We start from the raw sequence: 23,094 nt of genomic DNA on the forward strand, positions 1-23,094 counted from the left end.
AGGAGTGACTCATTCCATTGAAACAGCTTTGAGCACAGTGTGCCCCTGAAACCAATGGGGTAAATGACAAACTGCATTTCATCTATTATCTGATATTCTTTGGCACATCCCCAACAGACCATAAAACTTTGTCCTCTGTTCCTCCATTTGGTCTTTCCTGAGTTTTCTCAGCTGAGTTGAGAAAGTTTCCTCAACATTGTACTGCTGCCAAATTGCCAATGTGGGAAATTGTTTGCCTGGTTCTTAGAAGCTGAGTAGTTTTTCTGTGGCTAAACCTAGAGCTGCTAAAGTGACTTTGTCCTCGGTGAATGGATGGCTGGGTTTCTACCTTTCCTAAACTTCTTTCACTTTTAGAAATAAAAGCAGGAGGGCAGAAAAAAGAAAACATTTTTTTATCCAAGATTTTATCAGAGGAAGTGAAAAGAAACTCCCCTGAAATCCCTTCAAACAGCGGATTTCCTAATACAAATATTATAATGAGGAATTGTTCTCACTTGTTAATGAATAAGTTATTAGCTAATTCAGACATAGTAAACTAGATGCTCTTTTATAGCAAAAGAGAATGTGTGGGCAAATACATAGGTCCTATAAATATTTTGACATTTTGCTACCTTTTTCAAACATTTATTAAATGTGGGGTTTTAAAGAGATGAGAGTCATGGCACCCACTTGTAAGTAGCTTCCCATGTATTTTAGCAAATAGGACATACACAGTATGAAAATGATCATTAATGCAAGTTAGTATACATTCTGTGTTAAATGTGTTAAAGTACAAAGAGGCAGAAATGCTCATAGTCTGGGTGGGAATAATGGTAGAGATAGAGGCAGAGGTAGAAAAGGAAAGACCCACAGGTGCAGGCTGTGAGGTACTTGGATATCATATTGAAATGTTAATGGTGTCTGGCTTTGATTATTACATTTCTTTGCAGGAGTTTGTTGGGCTCAGTACAAACTCCAAATTACTGGAACAAGTTCAAGCTGAACCTCTGTGAATCCTTATTACTTGGACAATGGATAGCTGATTTATGGATATGTTTTTAGAGGGTTAGTATTAACTAGACTTACCTGATTTTTAAAACCAGATGTGCTTACATTGTCCTTTAGTCAAGATGATATTGTCTCAGAATTTGAAGAGCCCAAAGGTAAAATTAGAAAATCCTTTGTCAGAATATGTAAGCTGTAACTAAAAATGTACACTGAGTGAATGGCCACTGGATCCCTGTACAAAAGTGGGAGTGAGGTAAGGTAGGGTGCAGAAGAGTCAGGGGTACTGATAATGATACACTCTTACATGTGGAGGAGAATTTATAATAAAGACTGGGCTTATTACAAAATTACCACATTTATAAAGTAGGAAGAATTTTTAAATTTAAATTTTAGTTAACATACAGTGCAATATTGGTTTCAGGAGTAGAATTCAGTGATTCATCCTTACATACCACACCCAGTGTTCATCACAAATGCCCTCCTTAATACCCATCACCCATCTAGCCATCTTCCACCTACCTCCCTCTGTCAACTTTCAGTTTGTTCTCTATCATAAAGAGTCTCACTTAAATTTAAACAATAATAAATAAATTAATAATAAAAGAGTGTCTTGTGGTTTGTTTCCCTCTCTTCTCAAAAATAGGAAGAATTTTTTAAAGAACTCATCTCAGGGATGCCTGGGTGGCTTAGTCAGCTGAGCGTCCAACTTTGGCTCAGGTCATGATCTCACAGTTTGTGAGTTCAAGCCCCATGTCAGGCTCTGTGCTGATAGCTCAGAGCCTGGAGCCTGCTTCGTATCCTGTGTGTGTGTGTCTCTCTCTTCCCCTCCTCTGCTCACATTCTCTCTCTCTCTCTCTATTTCTCAAAAATAAATAAACATTAAAAAAATAAAATAATAAAGAGGAACTCATCCTTGACTTGTCGGTTAGCATTGTTTAAGCAATATAAAACATATATTTAAGGGAAAAACAATGGATATAATTTATTGTAATTATTTTATTATAGAAAAGTCAACAACACATACTACAAAGTGAGTCAGGGAGCATTTTTTATTTTAGATCACAAATAGATCATAAACATAGTCTATGTTTGGAAGAGTAAAAAAAGGAGAATCCTATAAAAATAGAAAATGGGATTGGTCTTTATTCATGGCTCTATATATGATATGAAGAAAAGAATGTATTATAAATTTTCCACATTCATAAGTGATACTAAGTTCTTCTAAAAATGACAATATCAATCCAGCAAAATGAGCCACGATATATATTTTTTAAATAGCATACAATGTCAGATGACCTCCCCTGTGGAAAAGATGATGTGCATTTTCTCATTTGGAAAGAGAGGAGTTGAAGAGACCATAAACATGTTTATAAGATGATGGGCTCTGAATTATCAATTATGGTGCAGCAGAAAAGACAGTGGGACTAGTGAGACATTGTGTTCAACAGGCCAGTGAAACAATAGGCACTCTAAGAGGGACTGTTGGAAACAAACCAAAAGACATTTGTTTCCAAAATACAAAACCTGGGTGGAAGCCAGAGCACCACAAATTAAGGCAGTGACTGTGGAGTCAGAGAAAGTGCAGAGGGGACTCTGATGAATGTGTGGCAGGAAGAGCGGTGTGGAGAAAGACAGAAAGATTTTTTTTTAAATAAACTTCATGCCCAGTGTGGAGCCGGATGAGGGGCTTGAACCCATGACTCTGAGACCAAGACCTGAGCTAAGATAAAGAGTTGGATACTTAACTGACTGAGACACTCATGTACCCCAAGACAGGAAAATTCTTACAGGGAGGGACCCAAATCTGAGGGGATATGATTAAGGTAGCTAAAATATTTAAGAAAGTCCCAGTCTTAGTGATCACAGAGTCTAAGAACACTTCCACAAAGAACCACTCTAAAAGCAATAGAAAACTGATAGTTAATATTAGGGAATATTATCTTTTACTGTGTTGTCTTACTTGCAGAATTTATTATTCCAAGATATAGCCCAAACTGACTTGACCCTATTCCTGGAGAAAGCTCTGTAACGCTTGTGTGAGTCTGTCCTCTGAGGCTGACACAAAGAAAGGGGAATGCAGTCCTTCCACCTAACATCCCTGAATATCTCTGGATGGGATGTGGCAGATTACCTCTGTTGTCTTTAATACCCGTTAGTTCTCTCCAAGTATGCTGAGCTTTATAGGCAGTGCACCAGAGCCACTGTTACACAACTCAGTCCTACAGAGTTCATCCCTGCAGCTTTGTCTGTAGGAGAAAAACATTTTCTGAAACAAAGGAGGATTGGAACAAAGTATCTTTGGAACACAGCACTCTCCATACTTGTATTGAAGGTCTTAAGAGAGGAATGGTTGTAGGTCATAAGGTGATAGAAGGAAAATTAAGTCAGGAGTAGACAGGCCTAATCCTAATGTTTTCATCTAGCTCCCCCACATTTTAGTTGTGTGGCCTGGAGTGGATCATTTCATATCTCTGGGCTTTTGGGTCACCATCTGCAGAACTTTATATGTTTTCTTTCTCCATTGGATTATGTGGGGGCACTTCCACTGAGGGCCAGAGGCAGGGCCTTTGTGAGCCTGAGTCAAAGCTGAGAGGTCACTCCAATGTTACACATCACCTCAGAAATACAAATGTCCCTTGAGGTTTGAATTTCTGCTTTCAGGAAATTACTGGAAATAAAATGTAATTCCTCTTCCTCTTTCTTCTCCTCCCCCTTTTTGTCTTTGTTCTTCTTCCTTTATAGAGTGAAGAGCACAGTGGTAGCAGAGGCAAGAGGAGTGATCAAGGACTATTTGCATTTATCCTCCAAAGTGAGTTATCATAAAGTATCCTGAAATTACAAGAGACAAGAGTGAAGTTGAATAGAATCTTGCTTCTTTTGGTTACTCAGACTCTTGGCCTAGTTCAATAACTGACAACTGTTCTTAAAGGAAGGGTTGCAAAGTCCTGTGTGTGTTCTGGGTCAGCAGACAGGGTGGAGGACACAACAGATAGCTTGGGAAATCTTCAGAAGAAAACAAGAAAGGTAAGGTGTAGTGCATGACAATGTGGAGATGGCCTGGTGCTCAACCTACATCTACCATGGAATCATATCATGGAATGTCAAGGCCCTGGGGAGAGGAAACAAAGCAGTTGTAGAACTCCACTACATAAAGGAAATGTTATAATAGAAAATTCCTTATTTGTTAAGTGGGAATAATAGTAGTGCTTTCACAACAGAGCTGTAATGAGGATTAAATAAGATAATAAATGAATAAGAACACATTTTATAAACCATAAAGTATTTAAGTGCTATTTTCTTCTATCAGTTATTCCAACTCTTTCAGCTCACAGAAGAGGAAGCTGAGATTCAGTAAGGGAAAACAAGCTGCCTAAGATCACACAACTAGAAGGAGGCATAATCTGTATTCAAATCCCTTACAGATATATGATCTGCAAGTATTTTCTCCTATTCTGTGGGATGTCTTTTCACTCTCTTGATACTGTCCTTTGGTGCACAAATGCTTGTAGTTCTGATGAATTCCAGGTATCATTTTTTTTTTCTTTACAGCTTTGTGCTATTTTATGACCATGAAGATTTATATGTGTATTTTATTCTAACAGTTTTTAGGTTTAGCTCATCTCTAACCCATTTTGTGTTTGTTTTTGTATATGGTGTGATGTAGGGGTTTCACTTCATTCTTTTACATGTGGATTTCCAATTTTCCCAGTATCAATTCTTGAAAATACTATTTTTTCACCATTGAATTTTCTCAGAACTTGTTTTGAAAGTCAGTTTGGAGGAATATGGCGGTGTAGGAGGACGCTGGGCTCACCGCATCCTGCTGATCACTTAGATTGCACCCACACCTGCCTAAATAACCCAGAAAACCATCAGAAGACGAGCAGAATGGATTCTCTGGAGCCAAGAGTAGACGAGAGGCCCATGGAAGAGGGTAGGAAGGGTGGAGAGGCAGTACGCGCTCCACGGACTGGCACGAGGGAGCCGGGTCGGTGGAAGGGCAGCCCACTGGCAAAGCAGAGCCCTCAAGTCTGGCTTGCAAAAGTGGAGGTGCTGGACAGAGTGTGTTCGGACAGCAAGTGGGACTTAACATCTGGAAGGTTATAAGCTAAAAGCTCTGCTCGGAGAGCAGGAGGGCTGGAGAACTATGGGAGGGAGAGTTGTTGAGCCCTGGATGACAGAGCTCAGCATGGCGGGGAACAAAGGCGCTTGCCAGTGCCATCTCCCTTGCCCATCCTCCAGCCAAAATCCCAAAGGGAACCAGTTCCTGTCAGGGAACTTGCTTGCACCACGCAAACACCCAATGCTGTGCTTCTGCAGATCTATCCCTATGGCGGCAGGTCTGACTCCCTGCCGGTGGCGCAGGGCCCCTCCCAAAAAGTGAGCTGAGCCTGCCCCTCCTGCCCCCATGCACCTTGCTGATCCGCCCCAGCTAATAGGCCAGATGCCCAGCACCACAAGCCTGGCAGTGTGCAAGTAGCCCAGATGGGCCACGCCAACCCACAGTGAATCCGCCCCTAGGAGAGGGGAAGAGAAGCCACACACCAGTCTGACTGTGGCCCCAGCGGTGGGCTGGGGGCAAACATCAGGTCTGACTGTGGCCCCACCCACCCACGCAAGTTATTCAAGACAGCACAGGGGAAGTGCCCCGCAGTTCCGCACCACTCCAGGGACTATCCAAAATGACGAAACAGAAGAATTCCCCTCAAGAGAATCTCCAGGAAATAACAACAGCTAACAAACTGATCAAAAAGGACTTAAACAATATAACAGAAAGTGAATTTAGAATACTAGTCATAAAATTAATCGCTGGGCTTAAAAACAGTATAAAGGACAACAGAGAATCTATTGCTACAGAGATAGGGACTAAGGAACAGTTAGGAGGAGCTAAAAAATGCTATAAATGAGTTGCAAAATAAAATGGAGGTGACCACAGCTCGGATTGAAGAGGCAGAGGAGAGAATAGGTGAATTAGAAGATAAAATTATGGAAAAAGAAGAAGCTGAGAAAAAGAGAGATAAAAAAAATCCAGGAGTATGAGGGGAGAATTAGAGAACCAAGTGATGCACTAAAGAGAAACAATCTACACATAATTGGTATTCCAGAGGAGGAAGAGAGAGGGAAAAGTGCTGAAGGTGTACTTGAAGAAATCATAGCTGAGAACTTCCCGGATCTGGGGAAGGGAAAAGGCATTGAAATCCAAGAAGCACAGAGAAGTCCCTTCAGACGTAACTTGAATTGATCTTCTGCACGACATATCATAGTGAAACTGGCAAACTACAAGGATAAAGAGAACATTCTAAAAGCAGCTAGGGAGGGGCGCCTGGGTGGCTCAGTCAGTTAAGCGTCCGACTTTAGCTCAGGTCATGATCTCACGGTCCATGGGTTCAAGCCCCGCATCAGGCTCTGTGCTGACTGCTCAGAGCCTGGAGCCTATTTCAGATTCTGTGTCTTCCTCTCTCTCTGACCCTCCCCCATTCATGCTCTGTCTCTCTCTGTCTCAAAAATAAATAAACGTTAAAAAACTAAAAAAATAAATAAAATAAAAGCAGCTAGGGATAAACGTGCTCCAACATATAAAGGGAGACTGATAAGACTCGTGACCGATCTCTCTACTAAAACTTGGCAAGCCAGAAAGGAATGGCAGGGAGATCTTCAATGTGATGAACAGAAAAAAAATATGCAGCCGAGAATCCTTTATCCAGTAAGTCTATCATTTACAATAGAAGGAGAGATAGATAAAGGTCTTCCCAAACAAACAAAAACTGAAGGAATTCATCATCACTAAACCAGCCCTACAAGAGATCCTAACGGGGGTTCCTATGAGACAAAGTACCAGAGACATCGCTACAAGCATGAAACCTACAGACATCACAATGACTCTAAACTCATATCTTTCTATAATAACACTGAATGTAAATGGACTAAATGTGCCAACCAAAAGACATAGGGTATCAGAATAGATAAAAAAAAAACAAGACCCATCTATTTTCTGTCTATAAGAGACTCATTTTAGACCTGAGGACACCTTCAGATTGAAAGTGAGGGGATGGAGAACTATATGTCATGTTACTGGAAGTCAAAAGAAGGCTGTAGTAGCCATACTTATATCAGACAAACTAGACTTTCAATTAAAGGCTGTAACAAGAGATGAAGAAGGGCATTGTATAATAATTACAGGGTCTATCCATCAGGAAGAGCTAACAATTATAAATGTCTATGCGACGAATACAGGAGCCCCCAAATATATAAAACAATTACAAACATAAGCAACCTTATTGATAAGAATGTGGTAATTGCAGGGGACTTTAACACCCCACCTACAACAATGGATGGATCATCTAGAAACAGGATTAATAAAGAAACAAGGGCTCTGAATGATACATTGGATCAGATAGACTTGACAGATATATTTAGAACTCTACATCCCAAAGCAACAGAATATACTTTCTTCTCAAGTGCACATGGAACATTCTCCAAGATAGATCACATTCTGGGTCACAAAACAGCCCTTCATAAGTATACAAGAATTGAGATCATACCATGAATACTTTCAGACCACAATGCTATGAAGCTTGAGATCAAAAACAGGAAAAATTCTGGAAAACCTCCAAAAGCATGGAGGTTAAAGAACACCCTACGAAAGCATGAGTGGGTCAACCAGACAATTAAAGAAGAAATTTAAAAATATATGGAAACAAACAAAAATGAAAATACAACAACCAAACGCTTTGGGATGCAGTGAAGGCAGTTCTGAGAGGAAAATACATTGCAATCCAGGCGTATCTCAAGAAACAAGAAAAATCCCAAATACAAAATCTAACAGCACACCTAAAGGAAATAGAAGCAGAACAGAAAAGACAGCCTAAACCCAGCAGAAGAAGAGAAATAATGAAGATAAGAGCAGAAATAAACAATATAGAATCTAAAAAAACTGTAGAGAAGATCAAGGAAACCAAGAGTTGGTTTTTTGAAAAAATAAACAAAATTGACAAACCTCTAGCCAGGCTTCTCAAAAAGAAAAGGGAGATGACCCAAATAGATAAAATCATGAATGAAAATTGAATTATTACAACCAATCCCTCAGAAATACAAGCAATTGCCAGGGAATACTATGAAAAACTATATGCCAACAAACTGGACAACCTGGAAGAAATGGACAAATTCCAAACACCCACACACTTCCAAAACTCAATCAGGAGGAAATAGAAAGCTTGAACAGACCCATAACCAGCGAAGAAATTGAATCAGTTATCAAAAATCTTCCAACAAATAAGAGTCCAGGACCAGATGGCTTCCCTGGGGAGTTCTACCAGATATTTAAAGGAGAGATAATACCTAAACTTCTCAAGCTATTCCAAAAAATAGAAAGGGAAGGAAAACTTCCAGACTCATTCTATGAAGCCAGTATTACTTTGATTCCTAAACCAGACAGATCCAGTAACAAAAGAGAACTACAGGCCAATATGCCTGATGAATATGGATGCAAAAATTCTCAATAAGATACTAGCAAATCGAATTCAACAGCATGTAAAAAAAATTATTCACCATGATTAAGTGGGATTCATTTCTGGGCTGCAGGGCTGGTTCAACATTCACAAATCAATCAATGTGATACATCACATTAATAAAAGAAAAGATAAGAACCATATGATCCTGTCAATTGATGCAGAAAAAGCATTTGACAAACCTTAGCATCCTTTCTTAATAAAAACCTTCGAGAAAGTCGGGATAGAAGGAACATATTTAAACATCATAAAAGCCATTTATGAAAAGCCCACAGCTAGTATCATCCTCAATGGGGAAAAACTGAGAGCTTTCTCCTTGAAATCAGGAACACGACAGGGATGTCCACTCTCACCGCTGTTGTTTAACATAGTGTTAGGAGTTCTAGCATCAGCAATCAGACAACAAAAGGAAATCAAAGACATCAAAATTGGCAAAGATGAAGTTAAGCTTTCACTTTTTGCAGATGACATGATATTACACATGGAAAACCCGATAGATTCCACCAAAAGTCTGCTAGAACTGATACATGAATTCAGCAAAGTCGCAGGATACAAAATCAATGTACAGAAATCAGTTACATTCTTATACACTAATAATGAAGCAACAGAAAGACAAATAAAGAAACTGATCCTATTCACAATTGCACCAAGAAGCATAAAATACCTAGGAATAAACCTAACCAAAGATGTAAAAGAACTGTATGCTGAAAACTTATGAAGGAAATTGAAAAAGATATAAGGAAATGGAAAAACATTCCATGCTCATGGGTTGGAAGAATAAATATTGTCAAAATGTCAATACTACCCAAAGCTATCTACACATTCAATGCAATCCCAAACAAAATTGCACCAGCATTCTTCTCGAAGCTAGAACAAGCAATCCTACAATTAGTATGGAACCATAAAAGGCCCCGAATAGCCAAAGTAATTTTGAAGAAGACCAAAGCAGGAGGCACCACAATCCCAGACTTTAGCCTCTAGTACAAAGCTGTAATCATCAAGACAGTATGGTATTGGTACAAAAACAGACATATAGACCAATGGAATAGAATAGAAACCCCAGAACTAGATCCACAAAAGTATGGCCAACTAATCTTTGACAAAGCAGGAAAGAATATCCAATGGAAAAAAGACAATCTCTTTAACAAATGGTGCTGGGAGAACTGTACAGCAACATGCAGAAAGATGAAACTAGACCACTTCCTTACACCATTCACAAAAACAAACTCAAAATGGATAAAGAACCTGAATATGAGACAGGAAACCATCAAAACCCTAGAGGAGGAAGCAGGAAAAAAACCTCTCTGACCTCAGCCATAGCAACTTCTTACTTGACACATCCCCAAAGGCAAGGAAATTAAAAGCAAAAATGAACTATTGGGACCTCATGAAGATAAAAACTTCTGCACATATTGGTCAAAGGGCCAGTATCCAAAATCTATAAAGTGCTCAACAAAGTCCACATCTGAAAAACAAATAATCCAGTGAAGAAATGGGCAGAAAACATGAATAGACACTTCTCTAAAGAAGACATCCGGATGGCCAACAGGCACATGAAAAGATGCTCAACGTCACTCCTCATCAGGGAAATACAAATCAAAACCACACTCAGATATCACCTCACACCAGTCAGAGTGGCCAAAATGAACAAATCAGGAGACTATAGATGCTGGGGAGGATGTGGAGAAACAGGAATCCTCTTGCACTGTTGGTGGGAATGCAAACTGGTGCAGCTGCTCTGGAAAACAGTGTGGAGGTTCCTCAAAAAATTAAAAATACACCCACCCTGTGACCCAGCCATAGACTGCTAGGAATTTACTCAAGGGATACAGGAGTACTGATTCATAGGGGCACTTGAACCCCAATATTTATAGCAGCACCCTCAACAATAGCCAAATTATGGAAAGGGCCAAAATGTCCATCAACTGATGAATGGATAAAGAAATTGTGATAAAGAAATTGTGATGAATGGATAAAGAAATTATATATGCAATGGAATACTACATGGCAATGAGAAAGAATGAAATATGGCCTTTTGTAGCAACGTGGATGGAACTGGAGAGTGTTACGCTAAGTGAAATAAGTCATACCGAGAAAGATAGATATCGTATGTTTTCACCCTTATGTGGATCCTGAGAAACTTAACAGAAGACCATAGGGGAGGGGAAGGAAAAAAAAAAGAGGTTAGAGAGGGAGGGAACCAAAACATAAGAGACTCTTAAAAACTGAGAACAAACTGAGGGTTGATGGGGGGTGGGAGGGAGGAGAGGGTGAGTGATGGGTATGAGGAGGGCACCTTTTGGGATGAGCACTGGGTGTTGTATGGAAACCAATTTGACAATAAATTTCATATTAAAAAATAAAAAATTAAATAAATAAATAAATATCCTACCCAATAAGCAAAAAAATAAAAAATACGGCTTGAAGTCAGGAATTGTGATGCCTTCCACTTTGCTTTCCTTTTTCAACATCACATTGGCTATTTGAGATCTTTTCTGGTTCCATACAAATTTTAGGATTATTTGTGCTAGCTTTGTGAAAAATTCTGGTGATATTTTGATAGGGATTGCATTGAATGTGTAGACTGCTTTGGGCAGTGTATATATTTTAACAATATTTGTTCTTCAGATCCATGAACATAGAATGTTTTTCAATTCTTTGTGTAACCTTCAATTTCTTTCATAAGATTTCTATAGTTTTCTTTTTTTTTGTTTTTTTGTTTTTTTGTTTTTTTTGTTTTTTTTTTTTTTTTAGATTTCTATAGTTTTCAACTTACAGATCTTTTACCGCTTTGTTTAAGTTTTTTCCTAGGTAACTTATGGTTTTTGATGCAGTTGTAAATGGGATTGATTCCTTGATTTCTCTTTCTGCTGTTTCATTATAGATGTATAGAAATGCAACAGATTTCTGAACATTGATTTTGTATTGTGCAAATTTACTAACTTCTTCTATCAGTTCCAGTAATTTTTTAGTGGAGATTTTTTGTTTCTTTTTTTTTGTTTTTTTTCTGGTTTTCTACACAGAGCATCATGACATCTGCAAATAGTAAAAATTTGACTTCTTCCTTGCCTATTTGGATGCCTTTTTAAGTATTTTCACTGTGTGATTGCTGAGGATAGGGCTTTCAGTACAATGTTAAATAGTAATGATAGAACAAAAATTCTGTCTTGTTCCTGACCTTAGGAGGAAAGTTCTCAGTTTTTCCCCCATTGAGTATTTTTAAAAAATATAATTTATTGTCAAACTGGTTTCCATACAACACCCAGTGCTCATCCCAACAAGTGCCCTTCTCCCTGCCCGTCACCCACTTTCCCCTCCCCCAACCCCTGTCTACTCTTAGTTTGTTCTCAGTTCTTAAGAGTCTCTTACCCCATTGAGGATTATATTAGCTGTGGGTCTTTCATATATGGCCTTTATGATATTGAGGTATGTTCTCTCTGTTCCTACTTTGTTGAGGGTTTTTACCAAAAATGGATTTTGTATTTTGTCTAATGCTATTTATGCATCTACTGAAAAGATCCTATAGTTCTTATGCTTTCTTTTATTAATGTGGAGTATTGCATTCACTGACTTGCAACTATTGAATCAGCCCTGCAGCTCAGGAATAAATCCCACTTGATCGTGCTGAATGATTATTTTAATGTACTGTTGGATTTGATTTTCTAATATTTTGTTGAGAATTTTTGTATCCATGTTCATCAGGCATATTGGTCTGTAATTCTACTTTTTACTGTGGTTTTAGTCTGGTTTTGAATCAAGGTAATGCTGTATTCATAGGAGTTTGGAAGTTTTCCCTCCACTTCTATTCTTTGGATCAATTTGAGAAGAATAGGTATTAACTCTTCTTAAAATGTGTGATAGATTTCCCCTGGGAATGCATCTGGCCCTGGACTTTTGATTTTGGGAGATTTTTTTGATTACTGATTCATTACTGATGAACCCATACTGTTGATTATGGGTCTGTTCAAATTTTCTATTTATTCCTGTTCCAGTTTTGGTAGTTTGTATGCTTCTAGGAATTTGCCCATTTCTTCCATACTGCCCTACTTTTTGGCATATAAGTTTCATAATATTCTCTTATAATTATTTGTATTTCTGTGGTGTTGAGCATGATATATCCTCTTTCATTTATGATTTTATTAATTTGTGTCTTTTCTCTTTTCTTTTTGAATAGTCTGGCTAGGAGGGTATCAATTTTATTAATTCTTTCTAAGAACCAATTCTTAGTTTTATTTATCTATGTACTTTTTTGTTTCTATATGATTTATTTCTGCTCTCATCTTTATTTTCCTGATTCTTCATGTTTTAGGTTTTATTTGTTGTTCCTTTCCTAGCTGCTTTAGATGTAAGGTTGGGTTGCGTATTTGAGACTTTTCTTGTTTCTTGATATAGGCCTGTATTGCAATATACTTCCTTCTGAGGACTGCCTTGCTTCATCCAAAAGGGTTTTGACTGTCATGTTTTCATTTTTATTTGCTCCAATGTACTTTCTAAAAATTTCTTCTTTAATTTCCTGGTTAACCCATTCTTTCTTTAGTAATGTATTCTTTAACCTTCATGTATTCTTAGTGTTTCCAAATTTTTTCTTGTGTTTTACTTCAAGATTCATAGTGTTGTGGTCTAAAAATATGCATGATATGATATCAGCACAAAGCTTGTTGAGGGCTGATTTATGATCCAGTATGTGATCTATTTTGGAGATTATTCCATGTGAACTTGAAAATAATGTGTATTCTGCTGCTTTAGGAAGAAATGTTCTGAATATATCTGTTAAGTCCATCTGGTCTAATGTGTCCTTCAACGCTACTGTTTCCTTGTTGATTTTATACTTAGATAATATGTCCATAAGTATGTAAGTGTGTTGTTAAAGTCCCCAAATATTATTGTATTGTTATCAATGAGTTTCTTTATATTTGTTATTGATTGATTTGTATTTTTGGGTGTTCCAAATTGAGGGCATAAATATTTATAATTGTTATATCTTCCTGATGGATAGACTTCTTAATTATGATGTAATGCCCTTATTCATCTCTTGCTATAGTCTTTGGTTTAAAATCTAATAGTCTAGGGTGGGGGGAGCTAAGATGGTGGAACAGCATGGAAGTTTTCTGTGTGTCTTGTGTCCATGAAATACAGCCAGATCAACACTAAACCATCCTACACACCTAGAAAACTGATTGCAGGATTAACACAACAATCTGCACAACCTGAACCACAGAATTCAGCAGGTAAGTGGTGCAGAGAGGTGAACTTGGGGAGAGAGAAACCTGTGGTGGTCAGAGAGCTGCTTTTGCAGGCAGAGAGAGGACAGAGACTGGGGGGAGGGGAGAATACGGGAAAAGCACCCCTCCCCTAAAGCAGCTGGAGAGAAAGTGGAAAATTGGAAACAGCCACAGGGACTAAACTAAAAATGGAGAAAGGAGAAAGAAGAAAGTAGAGGGTTTAAATTCCATTAAGACTGTACACAATGGGAGCACAAAGTCTGCAACTATGCAGTTTGATACTTAGCGGTGCTCTGGTGGGAAGGGCAAATCCCCAGGAACAGAGCAGGGTCCAGGGGGTTCTCGGGCCACAGGGGAAAAGCGGTTCCACTGCTGGGAGCACAATTGGTAGAGACTGTTGAAACCACCTGGTCCCAACAGACCTCAGAAAATGGCCACATTGGCTGGTGCTGGAACAAGGTCATTAAGGGTGAAGCCTGGTGCCAGATGTGTGTTGTGATTTTCCATAATCCCTGAAAAGCTGCTGCTACACTATCTCGCAAACTTTTTCTGGGGTGGGCTGGCACCTGGCCACAGTCTTGGGGCTCTGGCAGCAGCAGGATCCAGCAAGCATTCCTGGGTGCATCAGACATTTGGCCATTGTTTGTCCATTGCTCAATGAGACCCTCCCACAGAGGGGTGGAATAGGTAAATCCCACAGTCCTTCAGAAACACAGGGCAGGGAAAACAGCTGCATCTCAGACAAGACTCAGGAGGGAGGTACTGCCTTAGGCTTGGTCACAGACAGTGAAGAAGTGGGGAGTGGATGAAAGCTGAAGACAGAGGACGGGTGAGCGATTGCGGATGGGAGAGAACTGAGTTCCCATACTAGAGACTGAGTAGTTGGGTGACACCATTTTCACCACTTGCGCACATGCACATAGGCACCTATGAGTGCCGCAGCAGTCCACCCCAGTGGGCTAGTCGCACCATCAAGTGGAGAATGCAGCTGCTATGCTGAGCCCTGCCCAACTGGGCCAACCTCGCTCCTCAAGAACACAAGTCTCACCGCCTACTTAGTTTATGAACTATATTGCACTACGTAGTCTGACTTCTAGGGGAAAACGAAATAATTTCAGTCCTATTTCAATCTGTTAGCAGGTCCATCTATTCCATTTTCTTTTTTTTCTCTTTTACACTATTCTTTTTCTTGAATACAGAAAGAAAAAAAATTCATTTTTATTTTCAATTTTTATTAAAAATTTTTTCTTTAATTTTTATTACTATATTTTTTACTTTTGTGTACTTTTTTTCAAATTCTACCTTACTTTCATCATTCTATTTTAGTCTACTTCAGTGTATTCACCTTTTCAAGTTTTCAAACGATTTCCTTGTTTTCTTTTTTCTCTACTTCATTTCTTTTCTTTTTCTTGAATGCAGAAAGTGAAAAACTTCATTTTTACCTTAAATTCCTATTAAAATATTTTTCTTTAATTTTTTTCCTACTATATTTTTTACTTTTGTGTAAATTTTTCAAATTCTATTTTACTCCTATCATTTCATTTTAGTCTACTTCAGTGTAATCATTTTTTCAAACTCTCAAACGATTTCCTCCCCCCACCTTTTTTTTCTCTAATCTGTCAAACCACTTTCAACACCCAGACCAAAACACACCTAGGATCTAGCATCATTTATTAGATTTTGTATGCGTGTGTGTTTAATTTTTTAATTTTAATATTTTTTAATTTTAATTTTTTTAATTTTAATTTTTGTACCTCATTAATTCCTTTTCTTCCTTCAAAATGACAAAATGAAGGAATTCACCCCAAAAGAAAGAGCACAAAGAAACAACGGACAGGGATTTAACCAACACAGATACAAGAAAGATGTCTGAACCAGAATTTAGAATCACGATAATAAGAATGCTATCTGGAGTCGAAAATGGACTAGAATCCCTTTCTGCAGAGAAAAAAGAAGTAAAAAATAGTCAGAATGAAATTAAAAATGCTATAACTGAGCTGCAATCATGGATGGATGCAGAGGCGGCAAGGATGGATGAGGCAGAACAGAGAATCAGTGATATAAAGGACAAACTTATAGAGCATAATGAAGCAGAAAAAAAGAGGGAGATTAAGGCAAAAGAGCACAGAATTAGAGACATCAGTGACTCATTAAAAAGGAACAACGTCATAATCATAAGGGTCCTAGAAGAGGAAGAGAGAGAAATAGGGGTAGAAGGGTTATGTGAGCAAATCATAGTGGAAAATTTTCCTAACCTGGGGAAAGACACAGACATCAAAATCCAGGAAGCACAGAGGACCCCCATTAGATTCAACAAAAACCAACCATCAACAAGGAATATCATAGTCAAATTCACAAAATACTCAGGCAAGGAGAGAATCATGAAAGCAGCAAGGGAAAAAAGTCCCTAACCTACAAGGGAAGACAGATCAGGTTTGCAGCAGACCTATCCACAGAAACTTGGCAGGCAAGAAAGGAGTGGCAGGATATATTCAATGTGCTGAATCAGAAAAATATGCAGCCAAGGATTCTTTACCCAGCAAGGCTGTCATTCAAAATAGAAGGAGAGATACAAAGTTTCCCACACAAACAAAAATTAAAGGAGTTTGTGACCACTAAACCAGCCCTGCAAGAAATTTTAACGGGGACTCTCTGAGGGGAGAAAAGAGTAAAAATATGAAATATATATAATATATATATGATAAATGTCATATATATATATATATATATATATATATATATATATCAAAAGCAACAAAGATTAGAAAGGACCAGAGAACTCCACCAGAAACTCGAATTCTACAAGCATCATAATAGCAATAAATTCATAGCTTTCAGTACTTACTCTAAATACCAAAGGACTCAATGCTCCAATCAAAAGACATAGGGTAACAGAATGGATAAGAAAACAAGATCCATCTATATGTTATTCACAAGAGACCCACTTTAGACCTAAAGACACCTTCAGATTGAAAATAAGGGGATGGAGAACAATCTATCATGCTAATGGTCAACAAAAGAACGCTGGAGTAGCCATACTTATATCAGACAATCTAGACTTTAAAATAAAGACTGTATCAAGAGATGTAGAAGGGCATTATATAATAATCAAGGGGTCTATCCACCAAGAAGACCTAACAATTGTAAACATTAATGCACCAAATGTGAAAGCACCCAAATATATAAATCGATTAATCACAAACATAAAGAAACTCTTTGATAGTAATACCATAATAGTAGGAGACTTCAACACCCCACTCACAGAAATGGACAGATCATCTAATCAAAAAATCAACAAGGACACAATGGCTTTGAATGACACACTGACCAGATGGACTTAACAGATATATTCAGAACATTTCATCCTAAAGCATCAGAATATCCATTCTTCTCCAGTGCACATGGAACGTTCTCCAGAATAGACCATATACTGGGACAAAAGTCAGCCCTAAGTAAGTACAAAAAGATCGAGATCATACCGTGCATATTTGTGACCACCACACTATGAAACTCGAAATCAACCACAAGATAAAATTTGGAAAGGTAGCAAATACTTGGAGACTGAAGAACATCCTACTAAAGAATGAATGGGCTAACCAAGAAGTTAAAGAGGAAATTAAAGGGTATATGGAAGTCAATGAACATGATAACAGCACAACCCAAAACCTCTGGGATGCAGCAAAGGCGGTCATAACAGGAAAGTATATAGCAATCCAGGCCTTCCTAAAGAAGGAAGAAAGATCTCAGATACACAACCTAACCTTATGCCTTAAGGAGCTGGAAAAAGAACAGCAAATAAAACCCCAAAACAGCAGAAGACAGGTAATAATAAAGATTAGAGAAGAAATTAATGCTATTGAAACAAAAAAAAAAAAAAAAAAAAAAAACCAGTAGAACAGATTACTGAAACCAGAAACTGGTTCTTTGAAAGAATTAACAAAATTGATAAACAACTAGCCAGTTTGATCAAAAAGAAAAAAAAGGAAAGGACCCAAATAAGTAAAATCAAGAATGAAAGAGGTGAGCTCACAACCAACACAGCAGAAATAAAAACAATAATAAGAGAATATTATGAGCAATTATATGCCAATAAAATGGGCAATCTGGAAGAAATGGACAAATTCCTAGAAATATACACACTACCAAAACTGAAACAGGAAGAGCTAGAAAATCTGAACAGACCCATAACCAGTAAGGAAATCAAATTAGTAATCAAAAATCTGCCAAATAACAAGAGTCCAGGGCCAGATGGCTTTCCAGGGGAATTCTACCGAACATTTAAGGGAGAGTTGACACCTATTTTCTTGAAGGTGTTCCAGAAAGTAGAAATGGAAGGAAAGATCCAAACTCTTTCTATGAAGCCAGCATTACCTTGATTACAAAACTAGACAGAGACCCCACTAAAAAAGGAGAACTATAGACCAATTTCCCTGATGAACATGGATGCAAAAATCCTCAACAAGATATTAGCCAACCGGATCCAACAATACACTAAAAAAATTATTCACCACGACCAAGTGGGATTTATACCTGGGATGCAGGGCTGGTTCAACATCCACGAAACAATTAACGTGATTCATCACATCAATAAAGGAAAGGACAATAACCACACGATCCTCTCAATAGACGCAGAAAAAGCATTTGACAACATACAGCATCCTTTCTTGATAAAAACCCTCAAGAAGGTAGGGATAGATGGAGCATACCTCGAGATCATAAAAGCCATATATGAGTGACACAACGCTAATATCATCCTCAATGGGGAAAAACTGGGAGCTTTCCCCCTAAGGTCAGGAACAAGACAGGGATGTCCACTCTTCGCCACTGTTATTCAACATAGTGTTGTAAGTCAGCCTCTGCAATCAGACAACACAAAGAAATAAAAGGCATCCAAATTGGCCAGGAGGAGGTCAAACGTTCATTCTTCACAGATGACATGATACTCTACATGGAAAACCCAAAAGATTCCACCAAAAACTGCTAGAATTGATTCATGAATTCAGCAATGTTGCAGGATATGAAATCAATGCACAGAAATCGGCTGTATTCCTATACACCAACAATGAAGTGACAGAAAGAGAAATCAAGGAATCGATCCCATTTATAGTTACACAAGAAACCATAAAATACCTAGGAATAAATCTAACCAGAGAGGTGAAAAATCTATACACTGAAAACTATAGAAAACTTATGAAAGAAATTGAAGAAGGCACAAAAAAATGGAAAAAGATTCCATGCTCCTGGTTAGGAAGAACAAATATTGTTAAAGTGTCGATACTACCCAAAGCAATCTACATATTCAATGCGATCCCTATCAGAATAACACCAGCATTCTTCACAGAGCTAGAACAGATAATCCTAAAATTTGTATGGAATCAGAAAAGACCCTGAAGATCCAAAGCAATCCTGAAAAAGAAAAACAAAGCAGGAGGCATCACAATCCCAGACTTCAAACTATTACTACAAAGCTGTAACCATCAAGACAGTATGGTACTGGCACAAGAACAGACACCCAGATCAATGGAACAGAACAGAGAACCCAGAAATGGACCCACAAACATACAGCCAACTAATCTTTGACAAAGCAGGAAAGAATATCCAATGGAATAAAGACAGTCTCTTCAGCAAATGGTGCTGGGAAAACTGGACAGCGACATGCAGAAGAAGGAACCTGGACCACTTTCCTACACCGTACACAAAAATAAACTCAAAGTGGATGAAAGACCTCAGTGTAAGACAGGAAGCCATCAAAATCCTCAAGGAGAAAGCAGGCAAAAACCTCTTTGTTCTTGCCCGCAGCAATTTCTTATTCAACACGTCTCTGGAGGCAAGGGAAAAAAAGCAAAAATGAACTACTGGGACCTCATCAAAATAAAAAATCTTCCGCACAGTGAAGGAAACAATCAGCAAAACTAAAAGGCAACCGACAGAATGGGAGAAGATATTTGCAAATGACATATCAGATTAAGGGTTAGTATCCAAAATCTATACAGAATTTATCAAACTCAACACCCAAAAAACAAAGAATCCAGTGAAGAAATGAGCTAACGTTAACACCTCAGGCAACAACAGATGTTGGTGAGGATGCAAACTGGTGCAGCCATGCTGGAAAACAGTATGGAAGTTCCTCAAAAAGCTAAAAATAGAACTACCCTATGACCCAGCAATTGCACTACTAGGCATTTATCCACGGAATATAGGTGTGCTGTTTCAAAGGAATACATGCACTCCATGTTTATAGCAGCACTATCAACAATATCCAAAGTATGGAAAGAGCCCCAATGTCCATCGATGGATGAATGGATAAAGAAAAGGTGGTATATATATACAATGGAGTATTACTCAGCAATCACAAAGAATGAAATCTTGCCATTTGCAACTACATGGATGGAACCGGAGGATGTTATGCTAAGTGAAATTAGTCAGTCAGAGAAAGACAAAAATCATGTGACTTCGCTCATATGAGGACTTTAAGAGAAAAAACAGATGAACATAAGGGAAGGGAAACAAAAATAATATAAAAACAGGGCGGGGGACAAAACAGAAGAGACTCATAAATATGGAAAACAAACTGAGGGTTATAGGGGTGTGTGGGAGGGGGATTGGCTAAATGGGTAAGGGACACTAAGGAATCTACTGCTGAAATCATTGTTGCACTATATGCTAACTAATTTGGATGTAAATGTAATAAAATAAAAATTAAAAACAGTTTAAAAAATAAAATAAATTCTAATAGTCTGATATAAGTGTGGCTACTCCAGCTTTCTTTTGACATCCAATAGCATTATAGATGGCTCTGCATTCCCTCATTTTCAGATCAGCAGGTGTCTTTAGGGATAAAATCAGTCTCTTGTAGGCAGCATATAGATGGGTCATTTTTGTTTTGTTTTGTTTTGTTTTGTTGTTTTGTTGTGTTTTTTTTAAACCCATTCTCATACCCTGTCTCCTTTGATTGGAGCACTTAGTCCATTTACATTCAGATTGATTAATGAAAGATATGGATGTATTGCCATTGTGTTACATGTAAAATTGGTGTTTCTGGTGATGTCCTCTGTTCCTTTCTATTCTTTGGTCACTTTGGTGTTTTTCCCCAACTTTCTGTGTCCCCTATAATATTTCTTGCAGTGTTGGTTTGTGGTCATGAACTCCTTTATTACTTTTTGTCTGGAAACTCTTTATTTCTACTTCTATTCTGAATGACAGCCTTGCTGGATAAAGGCTATTCTCGGCTGCATATTTTTCCATTCGGCATATTGAATATATCCTGCCATTTCCTTCTGGCCTGCCAGTTTCTGTGGACAGATATGCTGTGAACTTGATCTGTCTTCCATTGTAGGTTAAGGACAGTTTTTCCCTTGCTGCTTTCAGGATTCTGTCTTTGTCTGTGTATTTTGGAATTTGACTATGATATGTCTTGGTGATGACTGGTTTTTGTTTAATTTAATGGGAGTTTTCAGTGCTTCTTGGATTTCAATGTCTGTGTTCTTTCCCAGATTAGGGAAATTTTCAGCTATAATTTGCTCAACTAAACCTTCTGCCCCTTTTCTCTCTCTTCATCTTCTGTGACTCCTATGATACAAATGTTATTATGTTTGAAGTGGTTGCTGAGTTATCTAAGTCTACATTCATGATCCAGTACCTTTCTTTTCCTCTTCTTTTAAGCTTCATTATTTTCAATAAGTTTATCTTCTATATCACTGATTCATTCCTGTGTTTCATCAATCCTTGCTCTCATGGCATTTATTCGGATTTGCATCTGGGTTATAGCATTTTAAATTTCAGTCATATTAGATTTTACTTCTTTTATCTCTGTAATAAGGTATTCTCTAGGTTCTTCTGTGTCTTTTTTTCCAAGCCCAGCTAGTATCCTTATAATTGTTATTTCAAATTCTAGTTCAGACATCTTATCTATATCCTTATTGATTAAATCCCGGGCTGTTACTTTTACTTCCCGTTCTTTCTCTTAATGTGAATTCCTCCACCTGGTCATTTTGTCCACAAGAAACAAACAAACAAACAAAAAACAACAACAAAAAAATGAAACTAGATCTTAGGTGTGTTTTAATCTGCTTGTTACAAGAAGTTAGATCCAAAAGATAAAAATAATAAAATAAAATAATTTTAAAAAAAAATTTTAACGTTTATTCATTTTTGAGAGACAGAGACAGAGTGTGAGTGGGGGAGGGGCAGAGAGAGGGAGACAGAATCTGAAGCAGGCTCCAGGCTCTGAACTGTCAGCACAGGGCCCAACACAGGGTGCTAACTCACAAACCATGAGATCATGAGCTGAGCCGAAATCGGACACTTAACTGAATGAGCCACCCAGGTGTCCCTAAAATAAAATAATTTTTTAAAGTTCACTTATTTATTTTGAGTGAGAGAGTGAGCAGGGGAGGGCTAGAGAAGGAAAGACAGAATCTCAAGCAGGCTCCACATTGTCAGCACAGAGCCTGAGGTGAGGCTCAAACCCACGAACTATGAGATCATGACCTGAGCCAAACCGAGTCAGATTCTTAACTGACTGAGTCTCCCAGGTACACAAAATAAAATATTTTAAAAATTTATATAGTAGGAATGAATCACTGGATTCTACTCCCGAAATCATTATTGTACTATATTATTTGGATATAAATTAAAAAATAAAAATAAATAATAAAAAATTATATATATGTATGCTAGATCCTAGATGGTTTAGTGTGCTTGTTGAAAGAACCTAGATGCAAAAAAATAAATAAATACATACATATATACATACATACATATATATGTAAATAAATACATAAATACAAAAATAAAAAATGTAAATAATTAAAATAAACAAAATAAAAAATAAAAAGGGTCACCTCCATGGCTCAGTCGGTGAAGCATCAGACTCTTGATTTTGGCTCAGGTCATGATCTCATGGTTCATGAGACAGAGCCCTGTGTCAGGCTCTGCACTGACAGTGCAGAACCTGCTTGGGATTCTCTCTCTTTCCCTCTCTGCTCTGCTCCCTCTCTCTTTCTCTCAAAACAAATAAATAAACCTTAAAAATTTTTAATTAAAATGAAAATAGAAATTATAATAGATAAATAAATAAAAGTTAAAAATAAAATAAAAAGGGTCTCAATTCTATTTCCCTTAGAGCTGAAGTTTCGTAGCACTCTGGTCTGTGGATTTGGTGTGTGTGTGAGGGTTTTGTGCTGGTCTTCTGGGGGAGGGGCCTGTCACACCAATTCTCAAGGGGATTTGCCCTAGTGTAGCTGCACCTGCCAGGCACAAGGTGGCCAGGCTTGGGGTAAATGGCTCTGGCCTCCCCTAGGTGGCGCTGTTTTGTTCCCTGAAGCTGTCAGCGCTGATGGGTTGGGTGTAAATTGTATGGTCTCCAGAGCAGGGAG

This window comes from Puma concolor, chromosome B1, assembly GCF_028749965.1.
Source record: "Puma concolor isolate L17-30 chromosome B1, mPumCon1.1.hap2, whole genome shotgun sequence".
Lineage (NCBI taxonomy): Eukaryota > Metazoa > Chordata > Mammalia > Carnivora > Felidae > Puma > Puma concolor.